Here is a 26,889-nt window from a genome sequence, read left to right as displayed (position 1 = left end):
AGCTTGTGTTGGCCACTTTACTAGACTTCATTCACTCTGTGCCCTTGGCATACACAGCCTGCATCACACAGTAAGGAAGGGCATAAAGAGGCAGTATGGTGCTGCTGTTTAATTACCAGCCTCTGAACTAAGACTACCTGGGTCTGAATTCCAAATCTGCCACTTACTAACTATATGACCTTGTCCTGGTTAACCTGGTTAACCAACTCCTTCAACCAACTCCTTAGCTTCCTCATTTATAAATTAGGAATGATAGTAACTATCTCACAGAACTTTTGTGAGAACAATATCAGTATGTATGTAGAACAGTACTTAGAACAGTACCAATACATATTATCAGCAGTACTACGGGCTGAACTATGTCCCCTAAAAAGATATGCTGAGTCTAACCCCTGGTATCTGCGACTGTGACTTTATTTGGAACTAGGGTCACTGCAGATGTAATCAAGTTAAGATGAAGTCCTTAGGGTAGGACCTAATCCAATATGACTGATGTCCTTATGAGAAAGGGAAATTTGGACACGGAGACACAGACATGCACAGAGGGAAGATAATGTAAAGACATGGGGAGAACACCATGTGAAGGAAGAGAGAGAGATTGGAGTGAGCCTCTATAAGCCAAGGAATGGCAAGGATTGCCAGCAAATAGCAGAGGCTACAAAGGAGCCAGGAAGGATCCTCCCTTAAAGCCTGCAGAGAGGGCATCGCCCTGCCAACACCTTGATTTTGGACTTCTACTCTCCAGAACTGTGAGATGATACATTTCTGTAGTTTTGAGTCAACCCACCTGTGGTACCTTGTTATGGAAAGCCACAGAAATGAGCACAATTAGCCGCCATTATGAGTATGTGGTTTAAGTGCTTTTTAAAAAATTTTTTAATGTTTATTTATTTATTTTTATGTTTTATTTATTTTTGAGAGCAAGAGAGACAGAGCATAAGTGGGGGAGGGGCAGAGAGAGAGGGAGACACAGAATCTGAAACAGGCTCCAGGCTCTGAGCTGTCAACACAGGGCCGGACAAGGGGCTCAAACTCACAGACTGTGAGATCATGACCTGGGCCGAAGACAGACGCTTAACTGACTGAGCCCCTAGGTACCCCATGTTTATTTATTTTTGAGAGAGAGAGAGAGAGAGAGAGAGAGAGAGAAGGGGAGGGGCAGAGAGAGAGGGAGACACAGAATCCGAAGCAGGCTCTAGGCTCCCGCTGTCAGCACAGAGCCTGATGAGGGGCTCAAACCCATGAACTGTAAGATCATGACCTGACCCAAAGTGAGACTCTTAACTGACTGAGCCACCCAGGCACCCCTTAAATGCTTATTGAATACAAGAATGACAAAGGGCACCTGGGTGGCTCAGTCAGTTAAGCATCTGATTCTTGATTTCAGCTCAGGTAATGATCTCACAGTTCATGAGTTCGAGCCCCACATCAGGCTCCATGCTGACAGCACAGAGCCTACTTGGGATTCTCTCTCTCTCTCTCTCTCTCTCTCTCTTCCCCTCCCCATTCACACTGTATCTCTCTCAAAATAAATAAATAAACTTAAAAAAAAAAAGAATGAATTCATGTATTTTGGACTCTCTCTCTGGGTTTCTGGGACCCTTTGGGAGTCCAGAGTAATGAAAAGGATTCAGAAATAAATCTGGTTTGCAGAATCTTACGAGATTTTATTGCAACCATTGTTTCATGACATCATGGAAACAGGGCCATGAATAGCTTCAGCCTAGTTTACTAGGAAATTTATTTTAAGTGTATTTATTTATTTTGAGAGAGAGAGAGAGAGAAAGGGAGGGGCAGAGAGAGGGAGAGAGAGAATCCCATGCAGGCTCCATGCTGACAGCACAGAGCCCAGGGCAGGGCTCGATCCCACAAACTGTGAGGTCATGACCTGAGCGAAAATCAAGAGTAGGCCACTTAACTGACTGAGCCACCCAGGTGCCCCTCACTAGGTGAATTTTAACTGAGACTTTCATACAAATCACAAAAAAGCCTGCTCCCTCACTAATGCCTCCTCATTCTTATACAGCTTCAACCTTATGCCCATCTCCATGATCAAGCCATATCCAAGGACAAGCAACAGGCATTTCACACAGAGAGATGAAAAGAAACAGCCTGGTCATGCAGCCTCTGTCCCCATTTCAGAAGGTTGATCATCAGAGATCATATCCTAACTGGTCTACTCTCCGAATTTGATTTGATTCTCTCCCATGAGTTCTAAAAGGGTTCCACATGGAACCAGTCTTCAGTCAAAATCTTAGCACCAAGTACATATATGACTTGAAAATCTCTTCCATGTCCTAAGAGTATTTTTCCATCAAACGTCCTCCTGGTGGTCAGATCAGTTGGAAGGTATGTACCTTCGTGGATTGATGCATATTCATGGTGGACTGAGTTGGTTGCCTACCCAGTATCCTTTTCTCCACTTCTCCTTCTGCCTGCTCCACAAGCCACGAGCCTTAGGACACTCATACCCCTGAGTTCAGGAATCGATCCTAATTGGTCTAAGTGTAGTCTCATTTCCCTGGCCAAGAGTTGGTTCAGGAATGGGCACTACCCAATTCAGGGCCATAAAATGTGAGAGGTATTCTGCAGATGGGCCAGTGAAAAAATTTCCTCAATCAACCAAAGAGGCAAGGAGGGAGAAGAGGAGGGGAGAGAAGAAAGAGATATAACCTCTCTCCTTCTCCAGACATTACTGACTTCTGATATGACACTTTCAGCCTAAGATGAAGGGAACACCCAGGATAGTGGAGGAGAGATTTACAAAGAATCTGGATCTTTAATACAAATATTGAACTGCTAAATCAACCAATTTGGAAGCCTGACATGTTTTTGGATATGTTCTATTAAATGAGCCTATAAATTTGCTTTATTATTTAAGCCAGATTGAGTCAGTGTCTGATACTAGCAAAATCAAAGCATTTCAATAAATAAAATATAAAATATTTTAAAAACAAAATTAAAATATTGAAAGTAATGTTTATCTTGCTTTTTCACTTACCAAGAGATTTTTCTTACGTCAGTAGATAATGTTTATAAATTAAATTTTATAGGGACATTATTATATTTTGAAAATGCATCATAATTTATTTAACTATTCACACACTTTGGGGTAATCAGGTTATTTCCATTTTTCACTATTATAAATAACATTGATGTCAACATCTATAAACAACCCTATTTAGTTCCTTAAGATGGATTAGAGATATAGAAATTCTGGTTTAAAAATAAAACTTTTTAAAGGTTTCTGACGTTGCCAAACTGCTTTTGAGAAAGACCAAATCAATTTATACTCCCATTAACATGGTATAAGAGAGACTTTCTCACTACAACATAAGTCATAGGCAATTTATTAAGATAAAAGAATAGTATTCTCATCTTAATTGAAATATTTGATTACTAGTGATGCCGTGTTTCCTTTTATTTAATGGCCACATATATTTTTCTTCACCAAATTGCCTGTTCATGTTCTTACTGATTTTTAATTGAGATTTTACATTTCCCTACAGACCTTTGAGAGCTCTAGGACTAACATGTACAATTAACCTTAAATTCATAATTTACTTTAATGCCCAATATAATTTTTTAAGGTAGGTTTGATTAAACCCATCTTACAGAGGAGAAGACATAGGCTCAGAGAAGTTAGATAACTTTGTAGTAGTCATCAAGGTGTGTTTCAAGTGTGAGGGCAGGTGCGCACACTCAAATACCAACTTGACATTTGCCACTTGGAGTGACTTCAGCTACCACCCACACTGTGCTCTTTTTCCTGAGGGTGGGCCTTTATACCTTGGCAATTGTCTGGTTCTCCATGTCAAAGGGCTTCTGGTAATTAATTTTAATTTTTTTAACTTTTTATTTATTTTTGAGAGATAGAGACAGAGCATGAGTGGGGGAAGGGCAGAAAGAGTGGGAGACACAGAATCTGAAGCTGTCAGCACAGAGCCCGATGCGGGGCTCTGAGCTGTCAGCACAGAGCTCGACGTGGGGCTCAAACTCACAGACCATGAGATCATGACCTGAGCTGAAACCGGACGCTTAACCGACTGGATCACCCAGGCACCCCCCTGATAATTTACTTTTGAAAAAGGTAAGGTTGTATTTCTTCTACTAGGTATGTTTCCTCCTCTTTTGATGACACGTATAACCTCACCCACCTCTCTGTGAGTGAGATATTTCCCACCATCAGAATGCCTCCCAATGTGGCAACTGTAGCAGTAAATACAGATGTTCCTAACGCGTGAAATCCGGCCAATAACTGACTATACCACCTGCTTCTTGGTTGTTAGCAAGTGCAGGGATAATTGCATCCCATGCTTGAACTGACAGATGATACAAGTGGTAGGGGACACTTTGAGCTCTCATTTTGATAGAGATCATAAAAGGAATCCAAAGGAGGAAACTGATGGTGTTTATCGGGGCTGGGAACTATAAAGCAGTGGTTTTGAACCCGCATGTAAGAATCACCAGGGAGATTTTTAAAACCGCTCCTACTTCAGGCTACACTCAATACCAACTAAATCGGGATCTCATGGGGTGAGACCCAGACATCAATATTTTTTTAAACTCCCCAGAAAATTCCATTGTGCAGCCAAGTTTAAGCACCAATGCTATAGAATCACACCTCTGATTTCCTGTCCTAAAAAGGAAACCTTGCACCTAGAAATGCAGGAAGGCTTCAGGAGAGAGAAGAAAGGAGTGCTCAGGGAGAGTGTGGTGATCTGGCAGGACCAGCAAGACCACACTGGGATGGCATCATTCCTCACAGCATGCCTCAATGTGAAGACGTCCTTTGATATAAAAGTAAGGTATCTCTGCTTGTTTAGGTGATACATGTTGAGAATCTTCCATCCACCTTTGAGTAAACTTGTACACTGAAAAAGTCAACTCACTGTCCGAAGAGAGGGGCTTGTGTCAAAGACTGAGGCAGGTCCTTGGCTCAGAAAGCAAGTATACACTTTTAATAGATATCTCTTTTGATCCAGTGAAATAGATAGGAGCTTGGAGGCAGACAGGACCCAGGAACCCTCCTCACTGAGTGTGATAATGCTATGAGACTCCCCCAACTCCAAGCTCCAGTCATGTGCTTCTGAGCCAGACATTTTCCTAGAAGGTGAGTAAAGCTGTAAGAGGATACCTCCCTTGCCACACCAAACAAGCCAAACAAAAAGGGCAAACATGTGGAAGTTACCACTGGCCTCTAAATACAGTGAACTCCCATTGCTTCTTTTGGTTCTTCTTCACAACTCCACACTCTCTCTCCAGAGGCTAATTAAATGGTAGTTGTCTATGCACAAATGTGCTTCAACATTTCTGTTGTCTCAGAAAAATCTTGCTCTCACATGATCACAATTCAAGCTATTGCTTTATGTTTCCCTGTAGTTATGTGTTTCCTAAGCTTTCTTTCCCATCATAATTAGCAACAATGTTCTAAAAGTCCTCTAGTGCGGAGCAAGAACTACAATTCTCAACTCACATATGGACAGGTCAAGAGCATTCCCAGACCCAAAGCTACACAATGGGAAAGCTGAGGGACACTGAGGCAGGGATGTGCAGAGAGAGACAGCAGTTCAGAGATGATTAGAAAGCAGACAGATGCTCAAAGATCCAAAGAAGGAGAAAGACACAGAGATTCTGGGGGTTACAGAGACATGGAGACATAGGAGAAAAAGACCCAGAGTCAGGACTAGAAGGGTCTTACTTCCTGGTTTGAGAGTAAAGCACCTACAGGCAGGTCTTAGCAACAAAATCTACAGATGGGTGGTGCTAGGTCATTTCCACTGTTCCTTTCCCCTATACAACCGCTGTGACCAGATCAGGGGTGACAAACGAGTTTCAACATGCCAACTGCAATCAATCAGCAGTCACTTAAATGCCGTATTGACAGATTTGAGGCTACACGTGCACACACAGCAAAAGACTACAGTGATGGAATCGCGATGTCTGCCATGGATGTGGGCGAGGAGAATTACAGTGCGTGTGCCAGGTGTTCATCTTGGAAGCAGATTACTTCTAAATTCAAATTTCAGTTCTAACAGTCTATGATTCAAAGCAACCATAGCAAAAATGCAAGATCTTTTCACTAGACCACGTTTTTCTCTAAAATTGTGACTATTACCTGCCACCATTGGGTATGAGGAGAAGAAAATATGATACAAGCAATATTTCAAGAGGGAACATTTGTGGTTTTTCTTCTTTTCTCCAAGAGCTTCTAGAAATATGAACATTTTAGAGTGCTAGAGGCTGCTTTTTGCATCCCTTGGAGAGGTGGAAGAAGGGAGACAGCTGGAAAAATTTAGGACAGTTCTAAATTATTTAAGACCCTTTGCTTTACTTGTACTTTCCAAAAGAACACAGGCACCAAGGTTTCAGCCACATGCACCCTGCCTGCTCAGTAAGAAATATGGAAGCTTAGGCTGCAAAAACTGAAAACCACAGCATGTGCTCAGAAACATCTGAAAGCTGGAGTTTAGTGATTTGTGTTTTACAGTACAAGCACTCTGTTCTCCAGGAACTGAAATATGTGAAGGAGGAGGAATCGTTGGCAAGGAGTTCAGATACATGGTGGTTCAAAAGGTGGTGATCTTTGGGAACAGAATATTCTAGCTTGGGGCCTAGCACCAGGCTGCCCTTGGGGGGTCTAGCCGTCCTATGCCTTCCGGCAGAGGCATCTCTATAATGAGATGCTCTGGGCTGAGACATCTAGAAACTGATTTTAGATTCTAAGAACAGTGGGCCCTTGAACAACATGGGGGTTACGGGCACTGATCCTCTCACACAGTTGAAATTCTGAGTGTAATTTCTGACTCCCCAGAAACGTAACTATTAATAGCCTACTGTTCGCCTGAAGTTTATGATAACAGAAACAGTCGATGAACACCTCTTTTGTATGTTGTATGTATTTTTATGCAGTATTTTTGTAGTAAAGGAAGCTAGAGGAAAGAAAATGTTAATAAAATGACAAAGAAGAAGAAATACACTTATAGTGCCGTAGCGTGAAAACTCCATGCAGAAGTGGACCCGCACAGTTCAAACCCAGTTGTTCAAGGGTCAAGTATATTTCAGAAATCTTCTCATCTCTTTCTGACTCTTCTACTGCCGCCCTGGATGAGATCCTCATTAATGTTCTCGCAGACTCTACCAAGGTCTTGTTTCTCCTCTCTTTGTCTCTTGTGACACACTTGTTCATCCTCAACGCCACAGCCACACTGACCTTTTCAAAGTGTACCCTTGACTGTATCGCTCCTGTTGAAAACCCTTGATGGCTCCTTTTACCTTTGGATAAAATCCAAGGTCCTGAAAATGTCCTAGGAGATCTGACCTTACCCACGACTTCTGATCCCCACTTGTAATATGCCGCTACCTCCAACACAGTTGAGTTTTCCTGCGGAATGTGCTCTCTTCCCTTCATTCCTGTCTTCGTTCAGGTGGCTCCATATGAAATCGATGATCCATAGGTGTTCACCTGGAGAATTCTTTAGCCCTCCATTTTGCCTCCTTCTGCATATCATGATATTTACCATATTTTGCTAAAACAAGTATATTTTTTTCTTTGCTCTTCCAGACAGGAGATCCTTGAGAATAAGAGCCAACCTTCTCATCCCTAATTTTTGCCATCTGAATTTGTGCCAGGCACCTTACAAATCTTTGTTCAATAATACAAAGAATGAATGATATAAAAAAAGTACCTACCTTATACAAGACTCAGTCCTGTTCTTTAGCAAATTTACCCAAGGGAGGTAACAGTGCACCTTAAAAGGATTAAACCAAAGTCAACTTGAAATTTTAAATGGTTATACTAATAGTCTACCTACCCTTTTTCTAACTAATCTTCCCATTTTGACCATTTTCTCAGTGAAAACCTACTCAGCTTCCCATCTCTTTCCAGTCATGTGGAGCTATTGGCCCTCCTCATGCCTCCCTTAACATCTAAGTTCACATCTTCACTTCAGCACAAAGGGAATCTCAATTTCATACATCAATGTAAACATCAGTCTCCCAAGCTAGAATCCAAGTGTCTTGAAGGCAGCAATTGTGGTTGGCTTGTTTGTCTTGGGAGTAAAAAAAACCACAGTGCAGACAGTAATCATGTACTACTTTTTAAAATAAACAAGTGAATTCTTTTTTATTATAATAACTTATATTTACTGAGTACATATTAACTTCTCACAATGAGATAAGGTAGCTACTATAGTTTTGCTTATTTTGTAAATGAACAAATGGTGGCCTCTAGATGTTAGGTGACTTGTCTGAGGTTAAATTACTCCCAAGTGGCTGAACCAAAACTTAAAGCTGGAACACCATCTAGTGCCTCGATGAATGGATGAGTAGATGGATGAGTAGATGGAGTGATGGGTGGATAAGTGACTTATGGGTGGGCAGATGGATAGATGGATGATAGATGGATGGGTGGGTGGAGGGATACGTGGATGGACAGGTAAATGGCCAGGGCTCTGAAATTATATGGAAACATTAGACATTCTTCACCACCATCGCCCCCTGATGTTTTGCGAAGACTAGCAATTCTAGTATTCATTTATGAAATAATTTCAGTGGGAAGGAGAAGAGAAAATCTGAAAGAAAAAGCTTAGATTGATTCACCAAAAAAGGAGAGTGCCTTACTACCTATATCCTATCTGCAAATTTAATAAATAAATAAATTTTTTAAGTCTTTGTCCAGACTCCCTCATTTGTTTTGCTCTCTGAATATTGCTGTTTGTGTGTGTGTGTGTGTGTGTGTGTGTGTGTGTGTTAAGATGAGAAAATTTTTTCCCATTTACAAAGGAAATATTGATATTTTATAGTGTAAAAGAAATTATATTGGGGCACCTGGGTAGCTCAGTCAGTTAAGTGTCTGACTTTGGCCCAGGTCACGATCTCACAGTTTGTGGGTTCGAGCCCCGCATCGGGCTCTGTGCTGACAGCTCAGAGCCTGAAGCCTGCTTCGGATTCTGTGTCTCCCTCCCTCTCTCTGCCCCTCCCCTCCTCATGCTCTGTCTCTCTCTGTCTCTCAAAAATAAACGTTGAAAAAAATTTTTTTAAGAAAATTATATGAATGCACTACAAGAGACAAATGGATTTATCTGGTTTCAAATGCTGCTAGAAAAAAAAATTATTTCTCCCTGACTCTTGATGCTTTCCTGTTCCAGAAGGAATTCCCACTTAGTCTAATTAGGCTCTCTCTCTTCTTCACTGGGTCTCCATCACTCATTAGTTTCCAGCTGGGTGATGCATTACAAGGAGCTTTCTAATTACCTTCATTTTGTAGACATCCTAACTTGCAGGTGGCCAATGAATGCTTACTTAAGCCAGATTGCTGATCTCCACTGACCAGTGACCTGATACCTACAATCTGCTTGTTCTCCCTTTCTTATCCTATTAGCAAACCAGGAACCAAGACTCACACCAAACAGAATAAAGAGTATCACCAGGGGCGCCTGGGTGGCGCAGTCGGTTAAGCGTCTGACTTCAGCCAGGTCACAATCTCGCGGTCCGTGAGTTCGAGCCCCGCGTCGGGCTCTGGGCTGATGGTTCGGAGCCTGAAGCCAGTTTCCGATTCTGTCTCCCTCTCTCTCTGCCCCTCCCCCATTCATGCTCTGTCTCTCTCTGTCCCAAAAATAAATAAACGTTGAAAAAAAAAATTAAAAAAAAAAAAGAGTATCACCATTATAGGTCTCTTAAAGGATTGACATACTCAAGGTAAAGAAGCAGGGATTCACTTTCTGTACCTTTCTCAAAGCCTAGAGTTTAACACAAGATTTCTCCATCAGACCATCCTGGTCCAACAGCAGCTCTCTCTGTGCTCCATCATATAAGACCTATAGCTTGTTGCCAGCAATCACACCACTCTCTTCAACACATCGGTAGCTCACGGAAATTTTCAATAACCAGTGTTGCTGTATAATTTATCATCCAAATTAGGGAACTTGGGGAAGTCAAAGTAGGCACTATTGCAGTTACACCAGGAAAAAAAAAAGCACCAACTAGGACCATCCTCATCAATAACCCTACCAATAACTGACTCAAGCATTTGTACATTTCTCCCCTTAACCTCCACCCATGTTTTCCAAGTCAGGTTAGGCTTTGTGGTCAGGCCCCTGGCCCTCTGACTCAGCTCTCACTGGACACACTGTGCGCTTGAACCAAACTCCCCATGTAACAGAGGTTTACTTTATCATGATTGCTTGGGTCATTGTGTTCCCTCAGAGACTATATGCTACATGATGGCACGCACTGGGTCTCTCCTGTGTCCCTAGCGCTTAGCACAGTTCCTTATACACAATAAGTCTCTAATAAATAATTGTTTTGCCCTTGAATGTAGAGAACATACCATGTAACCTGGTCACTTGTGACCCAATTAAGACCTTCAGATCGTGGTAGTAAAGTTGATGACAATTCACCCATTCATTCATTTTTTGATTAATTTAGATAAATGTAAATAAGTGTAAGCAATAATAAAAGTAACTGATTCACATTCACAATTGCACCAAGAATCATAAAGTACCTAGGAATAAACCTAACCAAAAATGTAAAAAATCTGTATGCTGAAAACTATAGAAAGCTTATGAAGGAAATGAAGAAGATATAAACAAATGGAAAAACATTCCGTGCTCATGGATTGGAAGAATAAATATTGTTAAAATGTCAATACTACCCAAAGCTATCTACAATTCAATGCAATCCCAATCAAAATTGCACCAGCATTCTTCTCGAAGCTAGAACAAGCAATCCTAACATTTGTATGGAACCACAAAAGACCCCGAATAGCCAAAGTAATTTTGAAGAAGACCAAAGTGGGAGGCATCACAATCCCAGACTTTAGCCTCTACTACAAAGCTGTAATCATCAAGACAGCATGGTATTGGCACAAAAACAGACACATAGACCAATGGAGTAGAATAGATACTCCAGAATTGGACCCAAAAAAAGTATGGCCAACTAATCTTTGACAAAGCAGAAAAGAATATCCAGTGGAAAAAAAGACAGTCTCTTTAACAAATGGTGCTGGGAGACCTGGACAGCAACATGAAGAAGATTGAAACTAGACCACTCTCTTACACCATTCACAAAAATAAACTCAAAATGGATAAAGGACCTGAATGTGAGATAGGAAACCATCAAAACCCTAGAGGAGAAATCAGGAAAAAACCTCTCTGACCTCAGCCACAGCAATTTCTTACTTGACACATCCCCAAAGGCAAGGGAATTAAAAGCAAAAATAAACTATTGGACCTCATGAAGATAAAAAGCTTCTGCACAGCAAAGGAAACAACCAACAAAACTAAAAGGCAACCAACAGAATGGGAAAAGATATTTGCAAATGACATATCGGACAAAGGGCTAGTATCCAAAATCTATAAAGGACCCACAAAACTCCACACCTGAAAAACAAATAATCCAGTGAAGAAATGGGCAGAAAACATGAATAGACACTTCTCTAAAGAAGACAGACAGATGGCCAACAGGCACATGAAAAGATGCTCAACGTCGCTCCTCATCAGGGAAATACGAATCAAAGCCACACTCAGATACCACCTCACCCCAGTCAGAGTGGCTAAAACGAACACATCAGGAGACTATAGATGCTGGAGAGGATGTGGAGAAACAGGAACCCTCTTGCACTGTTGGTGGGAATGCAAACTGGTGCAGCCACTCTGGAAAACAGTGTGGAGGTTCCTCAAAAAATTAAAAATAGGGGCGCCTGGGTGGCTCAGTCGGTTAAGCGTCCGACTTCGGCTCAGGTCACGATCTCGCGGTTCGTGAGTTCGAGCCCCGCGTCGGGCTCTGGGCTGATGGCTCAGATCCTGGAGCCTGCTTCTGATCCTGTGTCTCCCTCTCTCTCTGCCCCTCCCCCATTCATGCTCTGTCTCTCTCTGTCCCAAAAATAAATAAATGTTAAAAAAAAATTTAAAAAAAAAATAGATCTACCCTATGACCCAGCAATAGCACTGCTAGGAATTTACCCAAGGGATACAGGAGTACTGATGCATAGGGGCACTTGTACCCCAAGGTTTATAGCAGCACTCTCAACAATAGCCAAATTACGGAAAGAGCCTAAATGGCCATAAACTGATGAATGGATAAAGAAATTGTGATTTATATACACAATGGAATACTACGTGGCAATGAGAAAGAATAAAATATGGCCTTTGTAGCAACGTGGATGGAACTGGACAGTGTTATGCTAAGTGAAATAAGTCATACAGAGAAAGACAGATACCGTATGTTTTCACTCTCATGTGGATCCTGAGAAACTTAACAGAAGAACATGGGGGAGGGGAAGGAAAAAAAAAAAGGTTAGAGAGGGAGGGAGCCAAAACATAAGAGACTCTGAAAAACTGAGAATAAACTGAGGGTTGATGGGGGTGGGAGGGAGGGGAGGGTTGGTGATGGGTATTGAGGAGGGCACCTGTTGGGATGAGCACTGGGTATTGTGTGGAAACCAATTTGACGATAAATTTCATAATACATACATACATACATACATACAATAATAAAAGTAATATAAATACATATTAAAAATAAATTTAAATAAATATTTACTGAGCCCCTAATTATCTGCCAGCCACCACATCTTTATTTGCAGGCAGACTAAGTCAGGTGTATTTGGTCTCTATAAATTTGTTTTTCATTCTCTTCCACCGTGAATCAGCTGATAGATGGATCCTATCCCTTTTAATTCCTAAATTTTCATTTTCTTTTTGCTGTTTTTTTTTCTGCCCAAAACACAATGCCTATTTCTTGGCTGTGAAGGTTGTATCTTTTTTAAACTGGGTCAGCAGATTTTGATCCCGATACACCACAATGGGATAATATGATAGATTAAGCCTAGACAGTCACAATTAATTCCTAAACAGACTTAATTGGATTTCCCTTCTCCAATAAACCCAATTTACCTCGGTGGAGGTGTGACACGTCTGATTAGGCACAGCGATGCTCTGAGCAACCAGCCTGAGAGGAAAAGGCTTGTGTGTGCAGAGCGATATGAGGTCAAAGCTGAGTGGGATTCCTCCACACAGTTTGATTAGCTGTAATTCAGCAGAACCTCCGGATTGGTGGTCTGCCCTTTGCTCTTTAACTGGAGAGATAATTACAGGAGGAGGTGGGGAGGGGGAGCCAGGGTCAACCCTCACTTAGCACTGGCATTACAGAGAAGAGACTAGTTCAGGGGAATAATTATATAATTTTCTAATGCTAACCCAAAATCCAAATTCATCTCCCATGGCATCCCACTGAGGAGAGAATGGGGTCAATTCCAGTGCTGTGGAGACAGCCACCTTCCTCAAGAGAATTAAGAGACGCTGATGTTTAAGTCAATATGCAAAGTATTTTTTTTTAATTGAACGAATGTTGATTCGGCCCTATTCGTGTTTGGGGCACAGGACTTTTGGACCACACTGTTTTGACTTTGGGTGTTGAGGGTAGTGAAATTAAAAAGACACACCAATTCTTGTACCAGTTCTCAAAACCTTTAGAGGTTGAGGGTTGCAGACTTTGGATTTCTCCCATTTAGTCATCATTGTTAACTGCTCCTGAAAAACCTTCAGATATTCGAGAACTCATCCCTTATGTGGGCAATTTCATCAACCTACCCCTCATTCTCTTTATTTTTTTTAAGTAGTCTTAATACCCAGTTGGAGCCCAACACAGAGCTTGAACTCATGACCCTGAGATCAAGACTTGAGCTGAGATCAAGAGTCAGATGTTTAACCGACTGAGCCATGCAGGTGCCCTGTCCTACTTCTCATTCTCTAGCATTCCTCCCATGATGTGATGTAGACAGCTGACTCTGTGTTTTCAATTCTTGTTCTTGCCCTGACAAGCTGTGCAGCCTTAGGCGAGCTACCTCACCTCCCTGAGCCTCAGTTCCTTCTCAGGATGAAAGAGGATGATATTACCTGCCAAATCTCCATCAAATAAAGTAGCTAACAAAAACTATTGCTTCGTATGTTCTCAATAGAACACAGCGCCTTTCTTTTCTAGGAGTTGTGCCAGTGACATACTGCCCATGAAAATATTTCAGACCATTTCCTGATTAAGCAAGGAGGCATCACGATCAGGGGTCCAAAATGACAGCAGAAGAAAGGAAGACAAAAAAACACCTCTTAATTGTGACTCTGTTGAACAGAACTGAATTTTAATTAAGCAACAACATGGGAGACACCATGCATTTCCAGGCAATTATGGAACACTATAGGGGGTGTTTGTAAGGTAGAAGGCTGCAGGCTGAGTGACTTCAGAAGTTCACCAATTCCCACTGACACACAGCCCAGGATGTCTCGTAGCCAATAGGGAGCGATATTTGTCAATGAAAATAAGAGACAGTTCTGGCAGTGAGACAGAGAAGGTCACCAGAGGGAAAAGATGGAATTTGGCGGGGAGGGGAGGGTCTGAGCAAAAGGATCCAGGGCCCTTTCCATCTCATGCTGAGCGCACACAAAATACCTCCTGATGGACAGATTTAATATCTTATTTAATATCTTACCCACAGTCGGCTCTCCTCACGTCAGCCTCAGGACCAGAGGAAGCAGGCAGGGTACGTGCGGGGAGAGATGCAAGGACCAGAAAAGCTGGCTGGGAGACCAGGAGAGAGAACCCGCAGAGGAATGTGGAAATCTAGAGCCAAGACAGAGGCAGAGAAAGGAACCTGGCACAAGACCCCCAGTGGGAATACAGATGGTATGTCAGTGCTCATTCACATCCTCAGAGCAATGCCAAGTACTTTATAGACATAAGACAAAGTCTGGTTTATTACATTTAACAGAAAAAAAAAACAATTGAGGCTCAGAGGGATTAAATATATATGTTTTGGAATTTCCCCAAAGTTACATAGCTAGTAAGTGATGACTGAGGATTTCAATCCAAGTGTTTGATTCAAAACCCACACTCAATCGCTACACAATCATGATATATAATCGATACATTCAGCGGGATTCAAAATTGGAGGAGACGGTTTCCGAAAGCAGGCAGGTGGAGGGTTCAGAGTGCATACCAAGAGTGAAGCTATAACCTGGGTGGGAGTCCAAACATCATAGCTAAAATGTGGAGCATGAAATCACCCTGTCAGGCCAAAGCAGAGAGATGGTCGAGAGGCATGAATGTAGTTGCACGGGTCAAGATCACGGCAAGGAGAGCAACCAGCCAGGAGAACCTTTCATACTATGCCAGCCCTCTGTGTCAGCCTAGGAGATGTGTGTACTCCCTGTCGAGAAGGGTCCTGTCCTCGGGCTTTTTAAACCACTCCCTGGGGTGCTGCTTTGTCTTGTCTGCCTGGAGCCTTCTTACTCACTGGTTCAAAGGCACAGGTTGAAAACTGGCGACCAAAGCATCCTGCACGTGAGTGTATTTTGCCAGAACAGTGTTCTTTATTTTTTTTTTAATTTATTGATTTAAATTCAATTTAGCTGACGCACAGTGTAGTAGTGGGTTCCAGAGTAGAACCCAGTGATTCCTCACTTACATATGACACCCAGGGCTCATCCCAACAGGTGCCCTTCTTAGTGCCCATCACCCATTTAGCCCATCCTTCCATCCACCTGCCCTCCAGCAACCCTGTTTGTCCTCTGGATTGAAGAGTCTCTTATGGTTTGCCTCCCTCTCTGTTTTTATCTTTTTTATCCTTCCTTTCCCCTATGTTCATCTGTTTTCTTTCTTAAGTTCCACATCTGAGTGAAATCATATGATATTTGTTCTTCTCTGACTGACTTATTTCACTTGGCATAATACACTCTCATTCCATCCATTAGTTATTGCAACTGGCAAGATTTCATTCTTTTTGATCACTGAGTAGTATTCTGTTGTATATATATATACACCATCTTCTTTATCCATTCATCACAGTGTTGTGTAAAAGGTTCCTTTGGAGGGGATGGGTATTCTGTGCTTGCAGGATGCCTCTTCTCTCCCAATTGTCCCAGATCTGGTCACTTTAAATATTTATTTTACGTGTCAGCTCCAGGAAGGATCTGAGTTTGTAAGCCCAGTTTAAGGATCACCGTTGTGATGAAGGTGCCCCTGAATAACTCAGGCAGAACCTTCCTCTCTTCTCCCCAACACCTTGCATCTAACTCCATCCTAGAGTTTATCATGCAGCCAGTGTGCTTGTGTACTTCTCTCCCGTAAGAAAAAGTTCTCGCGGGACAGGTTCCCAGGCTTGTTCATTTCTCCAGTACTCAGCATACTGTGTGGAACACAGAAGGAGCTCCATAAATAGTAAGTGGATGAATGAATATTTGGACCTTGGAGACTTCCTGGGACAGGATGGGACGATGGTTGAGATGGTAACTCATTGGCTATCCTCATAGAAATCTATACAGCCAGTGCCATTTTCAGCCCAAGAGACTAAGAGTTTGGGTCTCAGATGTTCGTCCTCCTGTCTCAATATGCTGCTGAAGGCAGCAGAGGTCCTTGGCATAAATGTTGATAGCAAGAGCTATTTCAGTCATATGCCAGCTGCTAGTGGCCATCCTGGAAGCTTCTCTATTCCCAGAGTGGGTATGGGGGGGGGGGCTCCACTTACATGCTCCTGGGAGGAGTACCTAATCACACCACACACATACATATGCACAATACACACCACTCCAGAGTCATCAAAAAGTCATCTAAAGTAGACCGATACAGAAACTGTGGAAGACACATGGTGGCAAGGAGTACAGCCCTAAGGCAGGAAGATGTGATGGAAGAGGGCCCTGGACCACCAAGCAGGCTTGGGAAAGCCCAGCTGTGTCACTAATAACTTCAAACTGGGCACGTCAGTTATCCTACATAGGGTACGTGGTAGGACGGTGGGGGAGAGTTTCAGGAGGCATAAAATCCAACCTGAGTGGCTTAAATAAAAGGGGGATATTACTGATTCATATAAAACCAAAACACAGGAATAAACTGAGCTTCAAGTATGGCTGGATCCAGGCCAGGGTTAGGTGATTGGGACTGTTTCTCTCCATCTACTGGCTCTGCTTTTCTTTGTGTCGGCTTCATTCTCAGGCAGGCTCTCTTAAACCAGTGGCCCTCAGAAATCCCAGGCTTACTAAATATTCCTGGGTTCAAGTCCAGCCCACAAGAGAGCATCCTCCTCCTAATAACCACAGAAGTCACCAGATTAGCTCTGATGGACATTCTGGGTTACATGATTACACCTGGAGCTGCAGGGCAAGTCAGCTCACCTTGAACTTCGTAGAGGACCTCCGAGTTTTGTCCTTGTTCCTTTATTTTTCTTTCTATAATTCCCCCCTAAATGATCTCATCCAGTCCAACAGCTTTAAATATCTTCTATACCCTGAAGACTCCTAATACGTCCCTATAGCTCTGACCTCTCTCCTCCAGAAGTCCAGACTCATGTATCAAACTGCCTCCTTCATGCATCTCCACTTATTCATCTATTAATCATTTCAAAGAAAATTTCCAAAATAGAATTGTTCATTTTCTACCCCAATCCCTCTTTTCCTCTAGTCTTCCCAATTTCATTAAACAACACCACCACCCACCATGCTGCTCAAGACAGAAACGCAGGGGTTATACTTGATTCCTCTCTACCTCTGCATTTGTCTGATCCATCAGTCCCTTTAGTCCCTCCTTCAAAACACATCCCACATCCAGGGAAGAGCATGGAAGTTTTTTTGTGTGTCTCACATCCCTGAAATACAGACAGATCAACACTAAACCATCCTGCATACCTAGAAAACTGATTTGAGGATTAGCACAACAATCTGCACAAACTGAACCACGGAATTCAGCAGGTACGTGGTGTGGAAACGTGAACTTGGGGAGAGAGAAGCCACGGAGGGCAGGGAGCTGTTTTTGCATGCAGAGAGAGGACGGAGACGGGGAGGGAGGGAAAATATGGGAAAAGCACCCCGCCCTCCCAAAAGCAGCTGGAGAGAAAGTGAAAAAATGGAAACAGCCACAGGGACTGAACTAAAAGGGGAGAAATGAGAAAGGAGAGGGTTTAAATTCCAGTAAGACTCTATAAACAGGGAAGTGGAGAGTCTGAAACTCTGCAGCTCAATACCTGGTGGTGCTCTGGTGAGAAGGACAAATCCTCAGGAGCAGAGTGGAGGCTGGAGGTCTTCGGGCCACATGGAGAGAGTTGGCTCCCCTGCAGGAAGGACATCTGGTAGAGGCCATGTGCCCCCCCCCCCGCCCCAGGCAAAGGCGCCACTGGTCACGGGAGAAAAACCACATTCACTGGTGCTGGAACGAGGTCGTTTAGGGTGAAGCCTGGTGCCAGATACGTGTTGTGATTTGCTATAATCCCTGAAACGCTGCTGATACACAACCACCCAAACCTTTTCTGGGGTGGGCTAACACACGGCCACAGTCTCTGGGCATCGGCAGCAGCACGGTCCTGCGAACGTTCCTGGGTGCGGCCGGTATCCAGCCATTGCTCAGTGAAACCCTCTGCAGAGGGGCAGAATGGGTCAAAGCCACAATCCCTCAGAAATAAGGGGTCAGGAAACACAGCCACATCTGAGACAAAACTCAGAAGGGAGGTGCTGCTTGGGGCTTGGTCACGGACTGTGTAAAATCGGGGAGTGGATAGAAACTGAAGACAAAGGACAAGTGCGTGATTGCTGATCGGGAAGAACAGAGTTCCGATACTAGAGACTGGGTAGGTAGGTGATGCCATTTTCAGGGCTCCTGCACATGTGCATAGGCGCCTACAAGCACCACGACAATCCACCCCAGTACGCTAAGCAGCGCCATCTAGTGGAGAACGGAGCCATTACACTAAGCCCCGCCCAACTGGGCCAACCTTGCTCTTCAGGAACACAAATCTCGCTGCCTGCTTACTTTATGGACTATAAAGTGCTTTGTAGTTCAACTTCTAGGGGAAAACGAAGTAATTTCAATCATATTTCAATCTGTTCTCTGGTCTATCTATTCAATTTTCTTCTTTTTTTTCTCTTTTTGAGTTCTTTTCTTTTTCTTGAATACAAGAAGAGAAAAAATTTATTTTTATTTTAAATTTTTATTGAAAATATCTTTCTTTAATTTTTTTCTACTATAGTTTTTGCTTTTGTGAAAGTTTTTTCAAATTCTATTTTACTTCCAGCATTTCATTTTATTCTATTTCCATTATTCATTTTTTTCAAATTTTCAAACAATTTCCTTTTTTTTTTCCTTTCCCCTTTTCTTCTCTAATCTATCAAGCCCCTTTCCACACCCAGACCAAATCACACTTAGGATCTAGCATCATTTATTTGATTGTGTGTGTGTGTGTGTGTGTGTGTGTTGCTTTTATTTTTTAATTTTTTTAATTTTAATTTTTTAAATTTTTTTCTACCTTATTAATTCCTTTTCCCCCTTCAAAATGACAAAACAAAGGAATTCACCCAAAAGAAAGAGCAGGAAGAAACGACAGGCTGTGACTTAACCAACATAGATACAAGTAGGATGTCTGAACCAGAATTTAGAATCAAAATAATAAGAATACTAGCTGGAGTCAAAAATAGATTAGAATCTCTTCATGTGGAGATAAAAGAAGTAAAAAGCTAATCAGAATGAAATAAAAAATGTCATCACTGAGCTGTAATCTTGAATGGATGCCACAGTGGCAAGGATGGATAAGGCAGAACAGAGAATCAGCGATATAAAGGACAAACTTATGGGGAATGATGAAGCAAAAAAAAGAGGGAAACTAAGGCAAAAGACCTCAATTTAAGAATTAGAGAAATCAGTGACTCGTTAAAAAGGAACAACATCAGAATCATAGGGGTCCCAGAAGATGAAGAGAGAAGAAGGGGTAGAAGAGTTATGTGAGCAAATCATAGTGGAAAACTTTGCTAACCTGGGGAAAGACCCAGACATCAAAATCCAGGAAGCACAGAGGACTCCCATTAGACCCAACAAAAACCGACCATCAACAAGGCATATCATAGTCAAATTCACAAAATACTCAGGCAAGGAAAGAATCATGAAAGCAGCAAGGGGAAAATGTCCTTAACCTACGAGGGAAGACAGATCAGGTTTGCAGCAGACCTATCCACAGAAACTTGGCAGACCAGAAAGGAGGGGCAGGATATATTCAATGTGCTGAATCAGAAAACTATGCAGCCAAGAATTCTTCATCCAGCAAGGTTGTCATTCAAAATAGGAGGAGAGACTTAAAGTTTCCCAGACAAACAAAAATTAAAGGAGTTTGCGACTGCTAAACCAGTCCTGCAAGAAATTTTAAGGGAAACTCTCTGAGGGGAGAAAAGATTAAATAAATTAAATAAATCTTTAAAATAAATAAATTTTAAAATATTAAATAAATTTTAAAATTTTAAATTTTAAAATAAATAAATAAATCTTTAATAAAGATTGATTAAATAAATAAATAAATAAATAACAAAAGCAACAAAGACTAGAAAGGACCAGTGAATACCACCAGAGACTCCAACTCTACAAGCAACATAATGGCAATAAATCCGTAACTTTCAGTACTCACTCTAAACGTCAATGGACTCAATGCTCCATTCAAAAGACATAGGGTAATAGAATGGATAAGAAAACAAGATCCATCTATGTACTGTTCACAAGAGATCCACTTTAGACCTAAAGACGCCTTCAGATTGAAGCTAAGGGGATGGAGAACCAGCTATCATGCTAATGGTCAGCAAAAGGAAGCGAGAGTAGCCATACTTATATCAGACAATCTAGACTTTAAAATAAAGACCTTAACAAGAGATGAAAGGCATTATATCATAATTAAGGGGTCTGTCCACCAAGAAGACCTAACAATTATAAACATTTATGCTCCAAATGTGGAACACCCAAATATATAAATCAGTTAATCACAAACATAAAGAAACTCATTGATAATAATACCATAATAGTAGGGGACATCAACACCCCACTTACAGCAAAAGACAGACCATCGAAACAGAAAATCAACAAGGAAACAATGGCTTTGAATGACACAGATGGACTTAACACAGATGGACCAGATGGACTTAACAGATATATTCAGAACATTTCATCCTAAAACAGCAGAATATACATTCTTCTCCAGTGCACATGGAACGTTCTCCAGAATAGACCACATACTGTGACACAGATCAGCCCTCAACAAGTACAGAAAGACTGAGATCATACCATGCATATTTTCAGACCACAACTCTATAAAATTTGAAATCAACCACATAAAAATTTGGAAAGGTAACAAATACTTGGAGACTAAAGAACATCCTACTAAAGAATGAATGCATTAACCAAGAAGTTAAAGAGGAAATTTAAAAATACATGGAAGCCAATGAAAATGATAACACCACAACCCCAAACCTCTGGGATGCAGCAAAGGCGGTCATAAGAGGAAAGTATATAGCAATCCAGGCCTTCCTAAAGAAGGAAGAAAGGTCTCAGATACACAACTTAAACTTACACCTTAAAGAGCTAGAAAAAGGACAGCAAATAAAACCCCAAACCAGCAGAAGACAGGAAATAATAAAGATTAGAGCAGAAATTAATGCTACTGGAACCAAAACAAAAAAAAAAAAAAAACAAAAAACTAGTAGAACAGATCAATGAAACCAGAAGCTGGTTCTTTGATAGAATTAACAAAATTGACAAACCACAGCGAGTTTGATCAAAAAGAAAAAGGAAAGGACCCAAATAAATAAAATCAGGAATGAAAGAAGAGAGATCACAATCAACACAGCAGAAATAAAAACAGTAATAAAAGAATATTATGAGCAATTATACTCCAATAAAATGGGCAATCTGGAAGAAATGGACAAATTCCTAGAAACATACACACTACCAAAACTGAAATAGGAAGAAATAGAAAATTTTAACATATCCATAACCAGTAAAGAAATCAAATTAGTAATCAAAAACCTCCTAAAAAAAAACAAGAGTCCAGGGACAGATGGCTTTCCAGGGGAATTCTACCAAACATTTAAGGAAGAGTTAACACCTATTCTCCTGAAGCTATTCCAAAAAATAGAAATGGAAGGAAAACTTCCAAACTCTTTCCATGAAGCCAGCACTACTTTGATTCCAAAATCAGACAAAGATTCTACTAAAAAGGAGAACTATAGACCAATTTCCCTGATGAACATGGATGCAAAAATCCTCAACAAGATATTAGCCAACCATATCCAACAATACATTAAAAAAATTATTCATCACGACCAAGTGCGATTTATACCTGGGATACAGGGCTGGCTCAATATCTGCAAAACAATCAATGTGATTCATCACATCAATAAAAGAAAAGACAAGAACCACATGATCCTCTCAATAGATGCAGAGAAAGCATTTGACAAAATACAGCATCCTTTCTGGATAAAAACCCTCTAGAAATTAGGGATATAAGGATCATACCTCAAGATCATAAAAGCCATATATGAACAACCCAACGCTAATATCCTCAATAGGGAAAAACTGAGAGATTTCCCCCTAAGGTCAGGAACAAGACAGGGATGTCCACTCTCGCCACTGTTATTCAACATAGTATTAAAAGTCTTGGCCTCTGGAATCAGACAACACAAAGAAAGGCATCCAGATTGGCCAGGAGGAGGTCAAACTTTCACTCTTCATAGACGACATGATACTCTATATGGAAAACCCAAAAGATTCCACCAAAAAACTGCTAGAACTGATTCATGAATTCAGTGAAGTTGCAGGATATAAAATCAATGCACAGAAATTGGTTGCATTCCAATACACCAACAATGAAGTGACAGAAAGAGAAATCAAGGAATCGATCCCATTTACGATTGCACCAAAAATCATAAAATACTTAGGAATAAATCTAACCAAAGAGGTGAAAAATCTATACACTGAAAACTATAGAAAGCTTATGAAAGAAATTGAAAAAGACACAAAGAAATGGAAAAAGATTCCATGCTCCTGGATAGGAAGAACAAATATTGTTAAAATGTCAATACTACCCAAAGCAATCTACATATTCAATGCAATGCCTATCAAAATAACACCAGCATTCTTCACAGAGCTAGAACAAACAATCCTAAAACTTGTATGGAACCAGAAAGATCCCAAATAGCTGAAGCAATCTTGAAAAAGAAAACCAAAGCAGGAGGCATCACAATCCTAGACTTCAAGCTGTATTACAAAGCTATAATCATCAAGACAGTATGGGACTGGCACAAAAACAGACACTCAGATCAATGGAACAGACTAGAGAACCCAGAAATGGATCCACAAACGTATGGCTAACTGATCTTTGACAAAGAAGGAAAGAATATTTAATGGAATAAAGACAGTCTCTTCAGCAAATTGTGTTGGGAAAATTGGACAGTGACATGCAGAAAAATGAACCTGGACCACTTTCTTACACCGTACACAGAAATAAACTCAAAATGGATGAAAGACCTAAATGTAAGACAGGAAGACATCAAAATCCTCGAGGAGAAAGCAGGCAAAAACCTCTTTGATCTTGGCCGCAGCAACTTCTTACTTGACACGTTTCCAGAGGCAAAGGAAACAAAAGCAAAAATGAACTATTGGGACCTCATCAAAATAAAAAGCTTTTGCACAGCGAAGGAAACAATCAGCAAAACTAAAAGGCAACCAACAGAATGGGAGAAGATATTTGCAAACAACATATCAGATAAAGGGATAATATCCAAAATCTATAAAGAACTTATCAAACTCAACACCCAAAAAACAAATAATCCAGTGAAGAAATGGGCAAAAGACCTGAATAGTCACTTCTCCAAAGAAGACACCCAGATGGCTAACTGACACATGAAAAAATGCTCAACATCACTCATCATCAGGAAACTACAAATCAAAACCACAATGAAATATCACCTCACACCTGTCAGAATGGCTAATATTAACAACCCAGGCAACAACAGATATTTGCGAGGATGCAGAGAAAGAGGATCTCTTTTGCCTTGCTGGTAGGAGTGCAAGCTGGTGCAGCCACTCTGGAAAATAGTATGGAGGTTCGTCAAAAATTAAAAATAGAACTACCCTATGACCCATTAATTGCACTACTAGGTATTTATCCAAGGGATACAGGTGTGCTGTTTCAAAGGGGCACATGCACCCCCATGTTTATAGCGGCACTATCAACAATAGCCAAAGTATGGAAAGAGCACAAATGTCCATCGATGGATGCATGGGAAAAGAAGATGTCGTGTATATATACAATGGAGTATTACTCAGCAATCAAAAAGAATGAAATCTTGCTGTTTGCAACTATGTGGATGGCACTAGAGGGTACTATGCTAAGCAAAATTAGTCGGTCAGAGAAAGAGAAATATCATATGGCTTCACTCATATGAGGACTTTAAAACACAGAACAGATGAACACAAGGGAAGGGAAGCAAAAATAATATAAAAACAGGGAGGGGGACAAAATAGAAGAGACTCATAAATATGGAGAACAAACTGAGGGTTGCTGGAGGGGTTGTGGGAGGGGGGAGGGGCTCAATGGGTAAGGGGCATCAAGGAATCTACTCCTGAAATCATTGTTGCACTAGATGCCAACTACCTGGATGTAAATCTAAATACATGCATACATACATACATACATACATACATACATAAATAACACATCCCACATCCAACCATATGTCATAGTTGTAGTATCCTCCTAACTGAATCCTCGGCTCCCTCTTTTTCTTCGTATAATTTATTCTCCACACAGAAGCTTCAATCATCTGTAAAGGACATAAATCCTTCTCCTACCAAAACCCCCCAGTGGCGTACATTCACTCAGAATAAGATCCAAATTCTTTTCTAGGACCCACATGATCCTACATGATACAGTCTCTGCTGGCACCTCTCTGCTTTCATCTCCCTTCACACACCCTTGCTCGCTCTACTTCAGCCATGCTGATCTTTTTGCTGTGTCTGAAAATGCCAAGCTACTTGCTACCACAGGGCCTTTGCACCTGCTTTTCCTTCTGCCTGGCACACTTGCCCCCGACAACTATCATATGGCTTGCTCTCTCACCTATTTGATTTTCAACTTCAGTGAACTTCCTCAAAGAAAATTTCCTTGCTACATAATCTTCTTTTCCCATCCTTCCCTATACCTAATTTCTATACCTAGTTCTATACCTAATTTCTACACCTAATTTATTCTATACCTAATTTCTCTTGATCACATTTGTCCCTTCCGTAAATTACATATTTAACTTATTTCCAATTTTCCCTACTAGCATATAAGCTCCATCAGGACAGGAATCTTGTCCGTCTGACTCACCACATCCTTTATACCTTTCTCAGTATGAAGCACACGACATAAGCTCAGTAAATAAAGAACGAACTGATGGTGGAGGATGGGTAGCTATGTTTTTAAAAATGAGGGCGAAGGGCACCTGGGTGGTTCAGTCAGTTAAGCGACCGACTTCGGCTCAGGTCATGATCTTGTGGCCCGTGAGTTGGAGCCCTGGATCGGGCTCTGTGCTGACAGCTCAGAGCCTGGAGCCTGCTTCAGATTCTGTGTCTCCCTCTCTCTCTGCCCCTCCCCTGCTCATGCTCTATCTCTCTCTGTCTCTCAAACATAAATAAACGTTAAAAAATGTTTTTAAAAAACGAGGGCGAATTTACTGGCACCAGGAGACATGAATGTAGGGCAGGTGCCGCCCACAATATAACCCTACCTAAAAATATCTGATGATCGAATCCACCCATTTTCTCAGAATTTCCAGTAACATGGTTACAAACAGAAGAGTCCAACCTTTTCCTAACTCATCCCAAATGCTAGATTCATGAAATGCTTCCGGTTCAAGAAAGACTACAGAGGTTGATACAGGGCTACGGTTGGAGTCTATGTAGGGCCTTGGTTCAGAAGTTCAAGAGTGAGCACAGAGTTTGTGGAGTGGCGAGCAGAAGCTGTGGTCGGGAAAGGTGCACAACACCAGCCTCCATCACATACTTCCCATCAGCATCAGGGCACAGTGAGGAAATGTTTCTGTTTTCCGTATTCACACAAGACGAACTGTGAGGGTGGGTATTTAAGAGGGTGAGGGTAAGGGTTCCATCATCCTGAATGGGGTTGATTTCATTTCCTACATAAAAGTTGAATGACTCAGAATACATGAACTAGATCATTCTCTTCCTATTAATACACCCGAGCAGCCTAACCTATTTTCAGATTGCGTGACACCTTTTTATTTTTTTCCTCCTGAAGCTTGTAGTAAGAGTCTGATTTTAAGAGCAGGTGAGCAGCAATGTGGCCTTATTTGCAATGATGACAGGCTGATATTGTTTTTACCCGTTTTCTTTACCCTCTTTCAATCAGTTGCCTTGAGATGTTAGAGATAGCTGCATTGATTCCCCAAATCTCCCTACCCACCCTTCTATCAATACTGAGTTCAAGGTTACAGGAGGTACCATTTGTCTTATTGATGTAATTCCTCCTTCTACTTCCACTGGCCTACCTTGGATCAATTTTATTAATAATACAATTGGTATCTTTCCACACCCTGCCCCTCCCTCAATCCTCAAATACATTTCAATGTTTGCCTCCCCCTTAAAAGCATTCACTCTGTCAGAACATTCTGAAAAACTGCACTCTCAAGAATGAACCCTCCCTTGATTGTCTCTGAGCTGAGGGTATTCAACCTTCGAAGAATATTTTTAAAAGCTACGTGGTGTATTTAAGAAGGTACAAGCTTAGGGAGTCTTTATTTCCAAAGTTTACATGTTCTTTTCATTCCATAGGGTTCTAAAGTCCAAACTCACTTTATTTATCCTTTCACTAGGAGAGATTATTGTTTTTATATACTTCAAACTCCTTTTTCTATTGTAAGCTTCTTGAAGGTAGATATTGTATCTCAGCCACCATTGAGTCTCCCTTAGGGCTTAGCAAAGATCTTGGCAGATAGGTGGTCCTCACTAAGTATTTGGAGAATGCAGAAGCAAGCAAATAGCTAAGGTTTCTGCAGGGGCATATATGTTATCCACAGATTTCCTAGAACATAGTCT

This window comes from Prionailurus bengalensis, chromosome B4 (assembly GCF_016509475.1).
Source record: "Prionailurus bengalensis isolate Pbe53 chromosome B4, Fcat_Pben_1.1_paternal_pri, whole genome shotgun sequence".
Taxonomy (NCBI): Eukaryota; Metazoa; Chordata; class Mammalia; order Carnivora; family Felidae; genus Prionailurus; species Prionailurus bengalensis.
This window is presented reverse-complemented; position numbering follows the sequence as displayed.